The 13,574-nt window shown below is 40.6% G+C and overlaps 1 long non-coding RNA gene across 2 annotated transcripts in view; it reads right to left on the reverse strand.

Moving 5' to 3' along the window:
• LOC109547653 (uncharacterized) overlaps nucleotides 1-13,376 on the reverse strand; it is a 38,754-nt gene extending 25,378 nt beyond the window's left edge. For both annotated transcript variants that reach the window (XR_012328959.1, XR_012328958.1), the window contains exons 1-2: nucleotides 12,875-13,376; nucleotides 9,195-9,329 (exon numbers count right to left, since the gene is read on the reverse strand). This is a non-coding gene — a long non-coding RNA (uncharacterized lncRNA). The remainder of the gene's footprint in view (nucleotides 1-9,194; nucleotides 9,330-12,874) is intronic.
• Between the last annotated feature and the right edge of the window lie 198 nt (nucleotides 13,377-13,574).

The raw sequence follows: 13,574 nt of genomic DNA on the forward strand, positions 1-13,574 counted from the left end.
GGATAGAAGTATCAGTCGGGAGGAGACAGATCACAGGGAAATCTTGGGCAGAGAAGCTTTCAGAACATCATTCAACTCATTCTTTGCAGTATGAGAGGCCTGCCCAGTCCGGCCTCAAAATATACACAAGCCATCTCAGAAAGATGTCATTCCTCAGAAGCCTTCAGAATCGTAGGAGAGGCTGTATGTGTGTTGGGGGGCAGACTCTCTGTACTTTCTGCCCAATTCTGCTGTGACCCTAAAACTGCTTTAAAAAATAAAGTCTATTTAAAAGAGGTCTTCAGGGCTTCCCTGGTGGCGCAGTTGTTGAGAGTCTGCCTGCCGATGCAGGGGATGCGGGTTCGTGCCCCGGTCCTGGAAGATCCCACATGCCGTGGAGCGGCTGGGCCCGTGAGCCATGGCCGCTGAGCCTGTGCGTCCGGAGCCTGTGCTCCGCAAGAGGAGAGGCCATAACAGTGAGAGGCCCGCGTACAGCAAAAAAAAAAAAAAAAAAAAAAAAAAGGAGGTCTTCAGGGACTTCCCTGGTGGTGCAGTGGTTAAGAATCCGCCTGCCAGTGTAGGGGACACAGGTTCAATTCCTGGTCCAGGAAGATCCCACACGCACGGAGCAACTAAGACTGTGCGCCACAACTACTGAGCCTGCTCTCTAGAGCCCGCGAGCCACAACTACTGAGCCCACGTGCCACAACTACTGAAGCCTGTGTGCCTAGAGCTGGTGCTCTGCAACAAGAGAAGACACCGCAATGAGAAGCCCGCACACTGCAACGAAGAGCAGACCCCGCTCACCGCAACTAGAAAAAGCCCGCACGCAGCAACGAAGACCCAATGCAGCCCAAAATAAATAAATAAGTAAATAAATTTTAAAAAATAAAAAAATAAAAGAGGTCTTCAGAGCCTTCTCAGGATATATGCTACATTACAATTCTTCAAAACTGACTATATTATTCATTAATAACGATAGTAACAAATATTATACTATAGATAGTATTTATATATTATATTTAATAATTTTAGTATTATAAAATTATATTTATAAATTATATTTAATAATATATAGTATTATAAATAATGATAGAATAATAAAATAATAACCGCTAGTATTTTTTGAACACTTATGACAAGCACTGTTCTAAGTGTCCCCTATGTGTTGCCTTATTTCGTTCTCTAACGATCCTAACAGGTAGACAGTATTATTATCTCAGTTTAACAGGTGAAGAAATTGAGGCAAAAGCGGTTAAAGCAATTTCTTGTGATTGACATGGAGATGTTGCACCCAGATGTCCGGTCTTGCTGCCCACCTGTGGGAAGCAGAGTGGTCAGTCTTCTGCTATCAGCTCCTTCAGAGTCGGCCGCAGGTGCAGGGCACCCCTGGCCTGCAGTCCTCCCCCTCTGGGGCAGCACACACCAAACTTCTGCACAAGTTCCCTGTAAAAAAGGCCTGGCCATTTCAGCCCAGTGCAGGATACTGACAGTCGGGGTTGGCTGAGGCTGTGTCAGACCTGCATCTCACTTCCATCCCTTCCTCCAGCCAGTCCTGCTCTTGCCTTGCCTTCCTAAGTCCTGATCCTTCATAAACATCCTGCACCCCAAACTCTGTCTCAGGATAGGCTTCCAGAGGACACAACCTACAGCACTCACCAGGGGTCACGCAGCTGCTAAGCGGTGATGCCATTTGGCAGTCTGATGAGCTTAAGCTCTGTGAAACGCTGCTTCCAAATATAAAAACAAATACAGGACACTCTGATAGTAATTTAGCAAGGGCTGAAACCATTACTTGGAATATCTGAAACTGTCTGTAATTTTTTATATCTGCTTTATTGAGTTAAATTCACATATCATAAAAATTCACCCCTCTCAAGTATACATACAATTCAGTTTTCAGTATATTCCCAAAGCCGTGCAACCATCGCTACTATCTAATTCCAGAACATTTCATCACCTCAAAAAGAAAGTCTGTACCCTTGAGCAGTCACTCCCCATTTGTCTTCAATTTTGGTCTTCCTGAACAATAATTAAACTATTCATCTGTTTGTGCCAGTTATGAAATTTATCTACCATCATCCAAGGTACAAACTTTCCTAATTTCACTCTCTTTTAAAGTACCAAAGACATAAACATGTTCAAATTCTTGTTTGGTAATCTCATTCTTTGGAATTTATTCTTTTGAAAAAAATTACAAAAGATGGGGGGAAAATCAGTTTGCATAGTTTATAAAACTGAAAAACTGGGAAAAACTTTTGTTCATCAAGGGGATTTGGTTAATTAAATCACAGCACATTAACAAAGTGGAATAGTATGTATCCATTAAAGACTAAAGAGCAACAAGAAAAATGCCTGGTATAACATTAACCATAAAAGCAGAATATAACATTGCATCTACAACTATGCGAAATATGTACACATGGATAAGGATCGAAAGGAAATGGAGAAAGATGAAAACAGTTGCTGAGGCAGGATGTTGAAAATGAATTATTTTCATTCATCTGAGTTCCTTTATTATTGTCAAAAGGTGGTCCCTGCAATGAATAAGAATTAGAGGGAAATTCCATATAATCTACTCTTGCCAGTGAAACTTCTCATTCAGAAGGGGAGGTAAGTACAGCATACAATTCTTGTTAAGAGCAAGGATTTTGGGGTCATACGGACTTGGATTTTAATTCTGGCTCTGATACTTCGGAGATGTGACCTCAGGCAATAATCTAACCTCTGTAAGACTCATTTTCCACAACTATTAACAGGGGCTCATGGCACATCTGCCCCATAGGGCTGGTGCGAAGATGCAGTGAGATAGCCGTTTCGTGTCTAGCATCACTTTGGTAGCTACTGCTAGTTTTGCTGCAATGGTTCTGGGGGTGACGGTGATGGTACCGACAAGGGGACAGGAGAACAGAGGTTTTGGTTTATGAAAATATTACTGACACTGAAAAACTTGAATTGCAGTAAAATTTTACACTGAATACACAGGCAGAGGACTTTCCATTCTCTCTATCAATGGATTACTCCAATTCAGACCAAATGAGCATTGCTTCAAAGGAGAGCTGGAGTTGCAGGCATTATTATCCCTTCTCAGTTGGAGACACCCAGAAATCTGTACCAACAAGATGCTCATTTGTGTCCTGGTTGAAAACATCATCAAAGAAAATCAATTCCTGCGGAATTTGTGTGACTCATTTTATTAATGAATACAGTGCCTACTAACTGTTCTCATTGTTGTAATTGTTGATATTGTCATTACTAACAAAGAGCCAGTGTGGGCATCAAGCAAGCCTCACTCTTGCCTTTGTCTTTACTCCCTTTGTGGATGAGCTGTCCTCTTCTCCAAGGCGCATGCCTCCTTCGCACACAGGATACCAGCCCAGACTTTCCTGCCCACTCAAGGACTCTGTCAGTTCCTCTTACTTTTGCGTCTGTGTGTCCTCTCCCCTCATCAGAATATAAACATGCTATAGCATAGCCCAACTTAATAAAAAACCAAAATCCATGCTTGATCCCATATCCCCTTCTAAGTACGCCGCATTTCTCGATTCCCCTTTACCCCCAAACTCCCTGAAAGAGAATAGCAGAATCCTGAAAATTACTGAAGCTGTAATTGGCACACAGTAAACTGTATGTATTTCATATGTACGATTTAATAATGTACAGTGGGCATATGTATATACCCATGAAACCCTCACCACATTCAAGATAGTGAACATATCATCCTTGAAAGTTGCCTCATGCCCCTTGGAAATCCCTTCCCTCCCACCCCTTACTCCCGGCAACCACTGATTTCGTTCTGTCACTATGTATTCATTTGCGTTCCCAGAATTCTTATACATGAAATCATACAATATGTACTCCTTTTTTTTGGTCTGTCTTCTTTCACATAGCTTAATACTTGTGAGATTCATCCATGTTGCAACATGTACAACTGTTTCATTCCTTTTTATTGCTGAGTATTATTTATTTATACCACAGTTTATCCGTTTACCTGTTGATGGACGCTTGGGTTACTTCCAGTTTAGGGCTATTACAAATAAAGCTACCATAAACATTCATGTACAAATCTTTGTACAGAGATATGCTTTCATTTGTCCTGGGTAAATACCTAGATGGAATGGCTGGATCATTTCAAAACATATGCAAAATTGTTTCCAGGTTGTTTGTACAATTTTACATCCCCACCAGCAGTGTAGGAGAGTTCCAGACCCTCCACATCCTAATCAACACTTGGGATGTATCAGATTTTATTTTTTTTACCATTCCAATAGTTGTGGTTTCTCATTGTGGTTTTAATTTGCATGTTCCTACTGACGAATGAAGTTGAGCATCTTTTCATGTGCTTGTTTGCCATCCAGAAACTTTTTTTGGTGAAGCGTCTGTTCAAATCTTTGCCCATTTTTTATTGAGTTGGTTTCTTTTTGTTGAGTTTTGAGAGTTTTTTTTTAATATCCTGGATATATATCCTTTCTTGGACATAATTTACAAATATTTTATCGCAGTCTTTTCATTCTCTTGACAGTGTCTTTTAAAAAGCAGAAATTTAAATTTTGATAAGTACAATTTATAATATTTTTATGCCTTGTACTTTAGGTGTTGTATTTAAGAAATCTGTGCCAAATTCAATGTCATAAATGTTTTATCCTATGTTTTCGTCTAGAAATTTCATAGTTTTAGGTTTCATATTTGTCTATAATCCATTTGAGTTAATTTTTGTATATTGTGTGAGGTATATGGATTGAAGTCTTTCTCTTTTCTTTTTTTTTTTTTGGTATCTAATTGTTCCAGCACCACTGGCTGGAAAAACCATCCTTTCTTCACAGAATTCCCTTTGCAACTTTGTTGAAAATTCAATTGTTCATATGTCTGTGGCAATACTTCTGGTATCTTCATTCTGCTCCACTGATCTATTTGTCTCTGTCTATGACAATATTACACTGTCCTGATTACTGTACCTTTATAATAAACCTTGAAATCAAGTAGCGTTAGGCCTCCAACTTCATTCTTCTTTATAAAAGTTGTTTTGATTGTTTTAGGTCCTTTCATTTCCACGTGAATTTTAGAACCAATTTTTCAATTTCTACAAAAAAGCCTGTTGAGATTGTAATCTGGATTGTGTTAAATCTATAGACCAATTTGAGGAGATTAACATCTTAACGATATTGAGTCACATATATGTATGCCATTGAATAAGGATCCTCCACACACTTAGGTCTTCCTCTCAGCAATGTCTTATAGTTTTCAGTGTACAGATATTCCACATCTTTTTCAGATTTATCCCAAAATATTTTATATTTTTGATGTTATTATAAACGGAATTGTTATTTTTAAATTTCAATTTCTGATTGTTCATTGTTCATATATGTAAACAAAATTGGTTTCTGTGTATTGGTCTTGTATCCTGCAACCTTTCTAACTTCACTAGTTCTAGTAACTTTTTTGTAGATTCCAAGAGATTTTCTACATAGACCAAGGGTTGCAAACTATGGCCCATGGGCCACATGTGGTCTGATGCTTGTTTTGTTTTGTTTTTTTTTTTTTTGGTACGCGGGCCTCTCACTGTTGTGGCCTCTCCCGTTGTGGAGCACAGGCTCCGGACGCGCAGGCTCAGTGGCCATGGCTCACGGGCCCAGCCGCTCTGCGGCATGTGGGATCTTCCCGGACCGGGGCATGAACCCGTGTCCCCTGCATTGGCAGGCGGACTCTCAACCACTGCACCACCAGGGAAGCCCTATGAGGATTTCTAATAGGCATCTCAGACTTGCATGTAAAAAGCAAAGTCTTGATTTTTTGTCCTCTAACCTGCTCTCTTTCATGAGGGTTCCCCATATCAGTAAATGGCAACAGTGTCCACTCAGTTGCCTACATCAAAACCTTTAATCACCCCCAGTTCCTCTCTTTCTCTCACACCACAATCCATCTACAAACCCAGAGAGTCATATCTTCAAACTCTAACCACTTATCAATTCTACAGCTAACACCCCGCTCCAAGCCAATATCATCCTTCACCTGGACTACTAAAAGTAACCTCTTAACCGGTTTCTCTACAATATGTTCTCCATATAAACAGCTGTAGTGTTACTTTTAAAGCATAAGTCATCCTAGTTGGCTTTTTTACAGAAATTGGTGAGGTGATCATAAAATACATGTGGAATTTCAAGGGACTCAAAATAGCCAAAAAAATATTGAAAAAGAAGAACAAAGTTGGAAGGCTCATATGTCCCAATTTCAAAACATATTACAAAACTACAGTTTTCAAGACTGTGTGGCACTGGCATAAGGATAATACATAGCTCAATGGAAGAGAATAAGAATCCAGAAATAAACCCACACATTGATGATCAATTGGCTTTTGACAAGGGTGCTAAGAAAATTCAATTAGAGAAATATTCTTTTTATTTTTTTTATTTTTTATTTTTTGCGGTATGCGGGACTCTCACCGTTGTGGCCTCTCCTGTTGCGGAGCACAGGCTCCGGACGCGCAGGCTCAGTGGCCATGGCTCACAGGCCTAGCTGCTCTGCAGCATGTGGGATCTTCCCGGACCGGGGCATGAACCCGTGTCCCCAGCATTGGCAGCCGGACTTTCAACCACTGTGCCACCAGGGAAGCCCCTATTTTTATTTTTTATTTTTGGTCATGCCGTGTGGCTTGTGGGGTCTTAGTTCCCCGATCAGGGATTGAACCTGGACCCACGGCAGTGAAAGTGCCGAGTCCAACCCACTGGACTGCCAGGGAATTCCCAGAAATAGTTTTTTAAATAAATGATGCTGGGACAACTGGATATCTATGTGCAAAAGAATGTATTTGGGCCCTACCTCACACTATTTACAAAAATTACTTCAAAATGGATCAAAGATCTAAATATGAAAGCTAAAACTATAAAACTCTTAGAAAGAAACGTAGATATAAATCTTCATGTCCCTGGGTTAGACAATGGTTTCTTGGGTAGGAAACCAAAAGCACAAGCAATCAAAGAAAAAATAAATAAGTTGGACTTAACAAAATTAAAAACTTGCTTCTATATATACTACCAAGGCAGTGAAAAGACAACCTACAGAACGGGGAGAAAAAACCTGCAGATCACATGTCTGACAAGGGTCTATTATTGAGAATATATAAAGGACAAAACTCAACAATAAAAAGACATAATCCAATTAAAAAACGGGCAAAACATTTGAATAGACGTTTCTCCAAAGAAGATAAACAAATGACCAATAAGCACATGAAAAGAAGCGCAACTTCATTTTTCATACTTATTAGGGAAATGCAAAGCAAACCATAATCGGATACCATTTAACACACACTAGATGACTATAATCAAAAGAAAGAAAATAATAAGTGTTGGTGAGGATGAGAACCCTCACACAGCTGCCATGGAAAACAGTCTGGCAGCTCCTTAAGACGTTAAGTATGGAGTCACCGCATGATCCAACAATTCCACCCCTAGTTATATTATCCAGGAGAAGTGAAAATACACAGCCACACAAAAACTTATACCCAAATGCTCATAGCAACTTTATTCATAATTGCCAAAAAGTGGAAACAACCCAAATATCCATCACTGGATAAATGAAATGTGGTATATCCATATAATAGAATACTATTCAGCTGTAAAAGGGAATGAAATACTGATACATGCTACCACATGAGTGAACCTTGAAAACATTATGCTAAGTGAAAGAAGCCAGACACAGAACACCACATGTTATACGATTCCTTTGTGAAATGTCCAGAATCAGTAAATCCATAGAGACGGGAAGTAGGTTAGGGGTTTCGAGGGCCTGGGGGAGGAGAATGGGGAGTGACTGCTCGCCGGCGCTGCTAAGAGGTTTCTCTGGGGGATGACAAAAGGTTCTGGAATGATATAGTGGCGGAGGTCACACAATCACGTGACTGTATGAAAACCACTGAATCATACACTTTAAAAGGGCAGGTTTTACAGTATATGAAATACATCTCAACAAAAGTAAAATACGGACTATAAGCCACATCTTGTTACTCTCCTGCACAAAACTCTCCAATGGCTTCCCATCACACTTAAAATAAAATCCAAAGTCCTTCCTTAGACTATAAGACTCTATATGATCTGGCCCTTGGTTTCCTCTGCAGTGTCTTCACCCAGCACTCTTGCCATCTCTCATGGGTGCCAGTCACTCTGCCCTCCCTGCTGTTGCACGGCTCCCTCCAGCTTCAGGCCTTTGGATTTGCTATGTCCTTCTCTGGAACGTTCTTCTCCAAGATGTTTGTGTGGCTCATTTCCTCACTTTATTCTGGAACCCGACACTTGCTCTAAAAGACCTTCCCTAGGCATCCTATCAAAAATAACAGTCCCATCATTTTCTAATCCTTTACCATTGCCTGTCATTATATAATCTGTAAATGTGTTTATTGTATGTCTCTCCCTAGAATGTAAACTTTATGAGGGAAGGGACTTTTCTTGTGTCCTGTTCACTGTTATATTCCCATACCTATTATCTTTGCCCGGGACCTAATAGGGGTCCAGTATTTATTTATCAAGTTAAATAATGAAGAGGATAATCTATCTAGCTGGGTAAAAAGTACTTTAAATTTAAACAATTACTTGTCTTCTTTTTAAGGAAGTATAATTCATATCAGCTAGAAAGTAAGACTCGTATCCACTTAAAATAAATGATAGAGAAGGGAGAAAAGACTCCAAATTTTGAAACTCTTGTCAGTACTGAGGGGTAGATGAACCTTGGCAAGCAGGACACGTTAATATGATTTTTGGATATACAAACATAAAGTCCAAAGCTGAGGTGGGCATGTAAGGCTAAACTGCCCTGTATGCTAAAGACGAAAATTTTAATTTCCTTGGAGAGCCTAAATGAAAAGAGGCCCAAGAAGTAAAACCTTGGACTCCATGTGAGTTGGAAAGGTGAGGGGAACCACACACATGAAAGGAAGCAAGAGTTCGAAAAAAAGATGTCTGGTGAAAATCTGGCAAGATAAAACAAAGGGTCCTTCCATGGAGGCTGAGATAGTGAGTCAGGTAAGAACAAACATTCAGAGCCAGAGTGTCCCTGGAAAGTGGAGGGAACCATGGGAACTCAATCCCAATTTCACTCAAAAAGTGACCACAACTGTCATATCTCAGGAATGAAAAGAACAAGGTAAAAATAGAACATCAATTATCCACCTTTTAGGAAAATGATGGAAATAAGTCATCAAAGTCCCCTCCTTGAAAAAAACTCACAGTTTGATGTGGATGACACCTCCTGGGATTATGCAGTGAAAGGCCTGAGGCTTTGAAACAAGGTTAACTCAGGAGGTGAGGCTTCCATCCCTGCTAGGTGCTTTAGTTATCAGAAAGGATACAGATATGGACAACCTACCACGAAAACAAAACGAAGTGTTAAGTCCCACCCAATCTCATCCAAGGTTATTCCTATTAGAAAAGGATTTATCAAGATATGCTAATGCTTTGGACAGGACATCAATCAGTCTTAATTTGACATTGAATTAAACTGACATTTGATTATCCTTAATTTGAAAACAATAAATGTGAAAGTACTGTTTTGATTCTTTATTATGAGCATGTCTCAAACAAAATACACAGGAAAGCAAGGAGGAACTCCATTTAAATCAGTGGGTTTTTTTTTCACTTGGGAAGCAGCACAGAACAGTGATCCTTTTTTGACCCACCCCTAACAGTTAGACAAGAAATTATCTTGTAATCTTGAAGGAAGGTCGAGGTGACCACTATTCCCCACCAAAGTCCAGCCATCCACAATTGGATGACACTCAAAAAAAATGTTACTCCAAATTCCACAGTCCTCTATGTGAAGAAATGACCTTGGGTCAAAAAAAGAACTGCTGAAAGAATCTATCATTCTTAAACGTGGCTCTCACTCCCGTTTATTTCTTATAACAATGGAGCAAAGCAGAAATCAAGAAGCAAAAACATAGCTCAGAATGCTGCAGCCAACTGTCTATTTTTTCACAATCTGCCCACTCCTTAAACAAACATGAAACGTTGTAACTAGCTGTAGTCAGATACTATGGGAAGCAGAAAGACCAGAAGAAAAACCTCAAACATCCGGCCTTCATCTTTCTTCTACATGAAATCTACTTGTCTTCGTGACTATAAATATTTCCTCCCAAGAAGCTAAAATCAGACATGATGTCACAGAATGACCAGGTCCACACTATGTTTTTCAAAATTAGTATTTTTCTGACGAACACACAACCCACATATCGGAAAAACTATTATGTTTTATCAGAGGGGACCAAAACTAGAAATTCTGTTTGTATCAATAGGTAAGCCACAAGACATGCACGGGGTTCAATGTGAGTATGTATTCCTTTGGATCTTTTTAAAAACGCCTGTTAGCTGTATATGGTAATAATTATGGTGGAGTTGGGTCAGGGTAGATAGAAAGCTGTTTTGGAATCTACCATCTCTCTTGTTGCCCAAAGCAAGAACCTCAGGAGAAAACAAAAGAATCCTGGTGAGCAAAAAAGTCAGCAGCAAAAATGTACATTTTTCTCTCAAGTGTCGGCAGGAAGCAAATGAATGGGACCTCTGACCTGGAACCAATTAGCCCTGCAGTTAAAATGGCAGCCTGGGGCAAACTGAAGGGTTTGGTGTCAATTAATCTGTTTTCTGGGCTGCATACACTGAAAGACGTTCATTCTGTTTTGAAACAAAATTAAAGGACCCTGACCTAAAGTGAACTATGCCCCTAACTCTCTGCAGGACCCAAACTTGTGTATTAACATCACTTCAGACTTTAGCATCCCAACCTCACAGGCCCTTCGTCTTTTAAATTCCAATAATTTTACTTTTAGTCTACTTCAATGATTCTTATTAATGTCTCCACTTTCATATTGAATAATAATGATGACATTGACAACAGCTACCTCTTACTGCTCACTATGTGGCAGGTCCTAGGCTAAACCTATTATTACATCAATTCTTCCTTATTGGAACCCTGTGTACTAAGCATTATTATTCTCAGTTTACCAATGAAGAAACTGAGACCCAGAGACATTAGATAACCTGCCCAAAGTCACACAGCTAAGTAACAGGGCAAAGGGAACGCACACCCTGATCTGCTGCTTCTTCACTTCTTCCACCTCCTAGATATGAACTCTGAAATTATTCCTTTTTTTCCTGCAATCTACTATCCTTCCACCCTTCAAGAGAGTCTGTTCAGGAATACTTCAGGATGAAACCCTCCATGTATTCCACAAGTATTTACTGAGTAGCCACCTTCAAAATTCCTTCAGTCATTCACAAAGATGTATTGAGGGCCTACTGTGCGTTAGGTACCATTCAACGTGCTGAGGATACATCAGTAAACAACACACACAAAAATCCCTGCCCTGTGGAGCTTATATTCTACAAGGGGCAGAAAGACAGTAAACATAAGAAATCAAAAATAGGGCAATGGATCAAAGATAATAGGTGCTAAGGGAAACATTAGAAAAAGAAGAGGAGAGTAGGGAATGTAAGGCTGTGTGTGTGGAGGACTGCAATTTTAAATGTTATGAAAACATAATATTGAGCAAAGACTTTCCAGGATATGATGGTCAGTTTTATGTGTCAACTTGGCTGGAATATAGTACCCAGCTATTTAATCAAACACTCACCTAGATGTTGCTGTGAAGCTATTTTGGAGCTGTGGTTAACACCTACAAGCTGTAAGGGGGAGACTACCCTCCATAATGTGGATGGGCCTCATCCAATCACTTGAAAGGCCTTAAAAGCAAAACTGAGGTTTCCCCAAGATAGAAGAAGTTTTGCCCCGAGACTGCAACATTAGCTCCCACTTAAGTTTCCAACCTGCCTACAGATTTCAGACTTGCCACAATTACAGAAGCCAATTCCTTGAAACAAATCTCTTAGTATAGCTTATATATGTGTGTGTGTATGTGCTACCATATGTGCATATATGTATGTGTATACTGTATACATATAGTATACATGCATATATATAGTGAGTATACATATATGTATGTATACTCATTAATATATACATATATGTGTGTATACACACACACACACACACACACACACACACACACACACACACACACACACACATTTCCTACTGGCTGTGTTTCTCTAGAGAATCCTGACTGATAACGTGGGGTAACAGTGTTCCAGGCAAAGGGAAGGTAAGAGCAAAGGCACCATGTGCTGGACACTGTGTCAGACACCAAGCAGACAACTGTGAACATCAGATGTGGCTCCTACCTTTCTCAAGCTTAGCAACAAGACGGAAGGAGAGAGATACTGCCAGCTGACCCATCTGTCTTCTCCCAGAATCTCAGGCCCTTCCCAGATTCACTTGCTTTATTCTTCAGCCTTGACCCCATGGTCATTAGTTTCAACCCTTCTTTTAACTGGTGTTCCTAGTTGCCCTGGCCTTTCATTACACTTGCCACATTACTATCATTACCAGCTCACTTTTGGGTGATTATGGAGTTTAAGAAGTATGTTCACATATACTTTAACTTGCCTTCACAAAAACTGTCATGTGGGGAGGAAAGGTAAAATCATCCTTATTTCACAGATGAGGAAACTGATATTCAAAGAGGTGAACAAACGTGTACGAAATTACAGAGTTAATAAATGGCAAAGCTGGGTCTCAACCCACCATCCAGCTTTCTCCTCAACAAGAACACATTTTTTGAAAAAGCAATTTGTGGTCACCTATAATTGTTCACCTCCCACCTGCCATTCGCTCTTCAGCCCATTTCTCTCTGACATTCCCCACTCGGGAACTGGAGCGTTTCTGCTTTCAGCGGGATGGGATGGGGACTGTAGTTTCCCACGCATTACATTTATTAATCATGTCATATCACATATATTAACTACATATATCAAGGGTGTCAGTCAAGAGGTGCGTTAGGAGACTTCTTATTTACCTTTAAATACAGGCATTCCTCCAGGATTCTGTCTTCAGAGCACATTAACAATTACTAGTTGAAAGATCATGAAAACAGGGATCCCAGGCCCAACCGAAACAAAGTACGAAACTATAACTAGGCGCAATCTTTTGAGAAACGCGCGTGGATTTCCAGGGTAAAATATCTGACTTGCAGCCTCCTCTACAGTCTACTAATTTCCCATGAAATGCCTGCGAAGATATAAAGAAAAGAAGGAAAAAAACCCACCACTCCAATAAAACCCAGGACTGTCAGCCTGTCCCGCGCCCTGGGAAGGATGTTGGACAACTCCAAGGACAAGCTGACTGCAAGGACCAGCGCAAGGCGTGACCACCTGTGCAGGTGCCTGAACGACCCCTCTCCCGGTTCAGAAAAGCCAAGCCCGTGCACACCCGATATCTAGGCAGCTGCACATCAGAAATCTGCTGCAGACCTGCTGCTTTCTTGTAACAGAAAGAAAGTAAGCAACTCCTAACGGCCTCCCAAGCAGCTCACAAACTCCGCCCACCTTTAACTTTTCTTGGACTCGCAGAGACGCTGTCACTCACGAAACGCCCCAGCAGGAAGTAGAGGGGCGAGGGCGGCAGCACGATGCAGTCTGGGAGTTGTAGTCCATGCTCAGAATGCGCAGGCGCAGGGGTGGAGGCGGGCACCCAGGAGCAGAGCCCCGCGGGAACTG

The sequence above is a fragment of the Tursiops truncatus genome, chromosome 21 (genome assembly GCF_011762595.2).
Source record: "Tursiops truncatus isolate mTurTru1 chromosome 21, mTurTru1.mat.Y, whole genome shotgun sequence".
Classification (NCBI taxonomy): Eukaryota; Metazoa; Chordata; class Mammalia; order Artiodactyla; family Delphinidae; genus Tursiops; species Tursiops truncatus.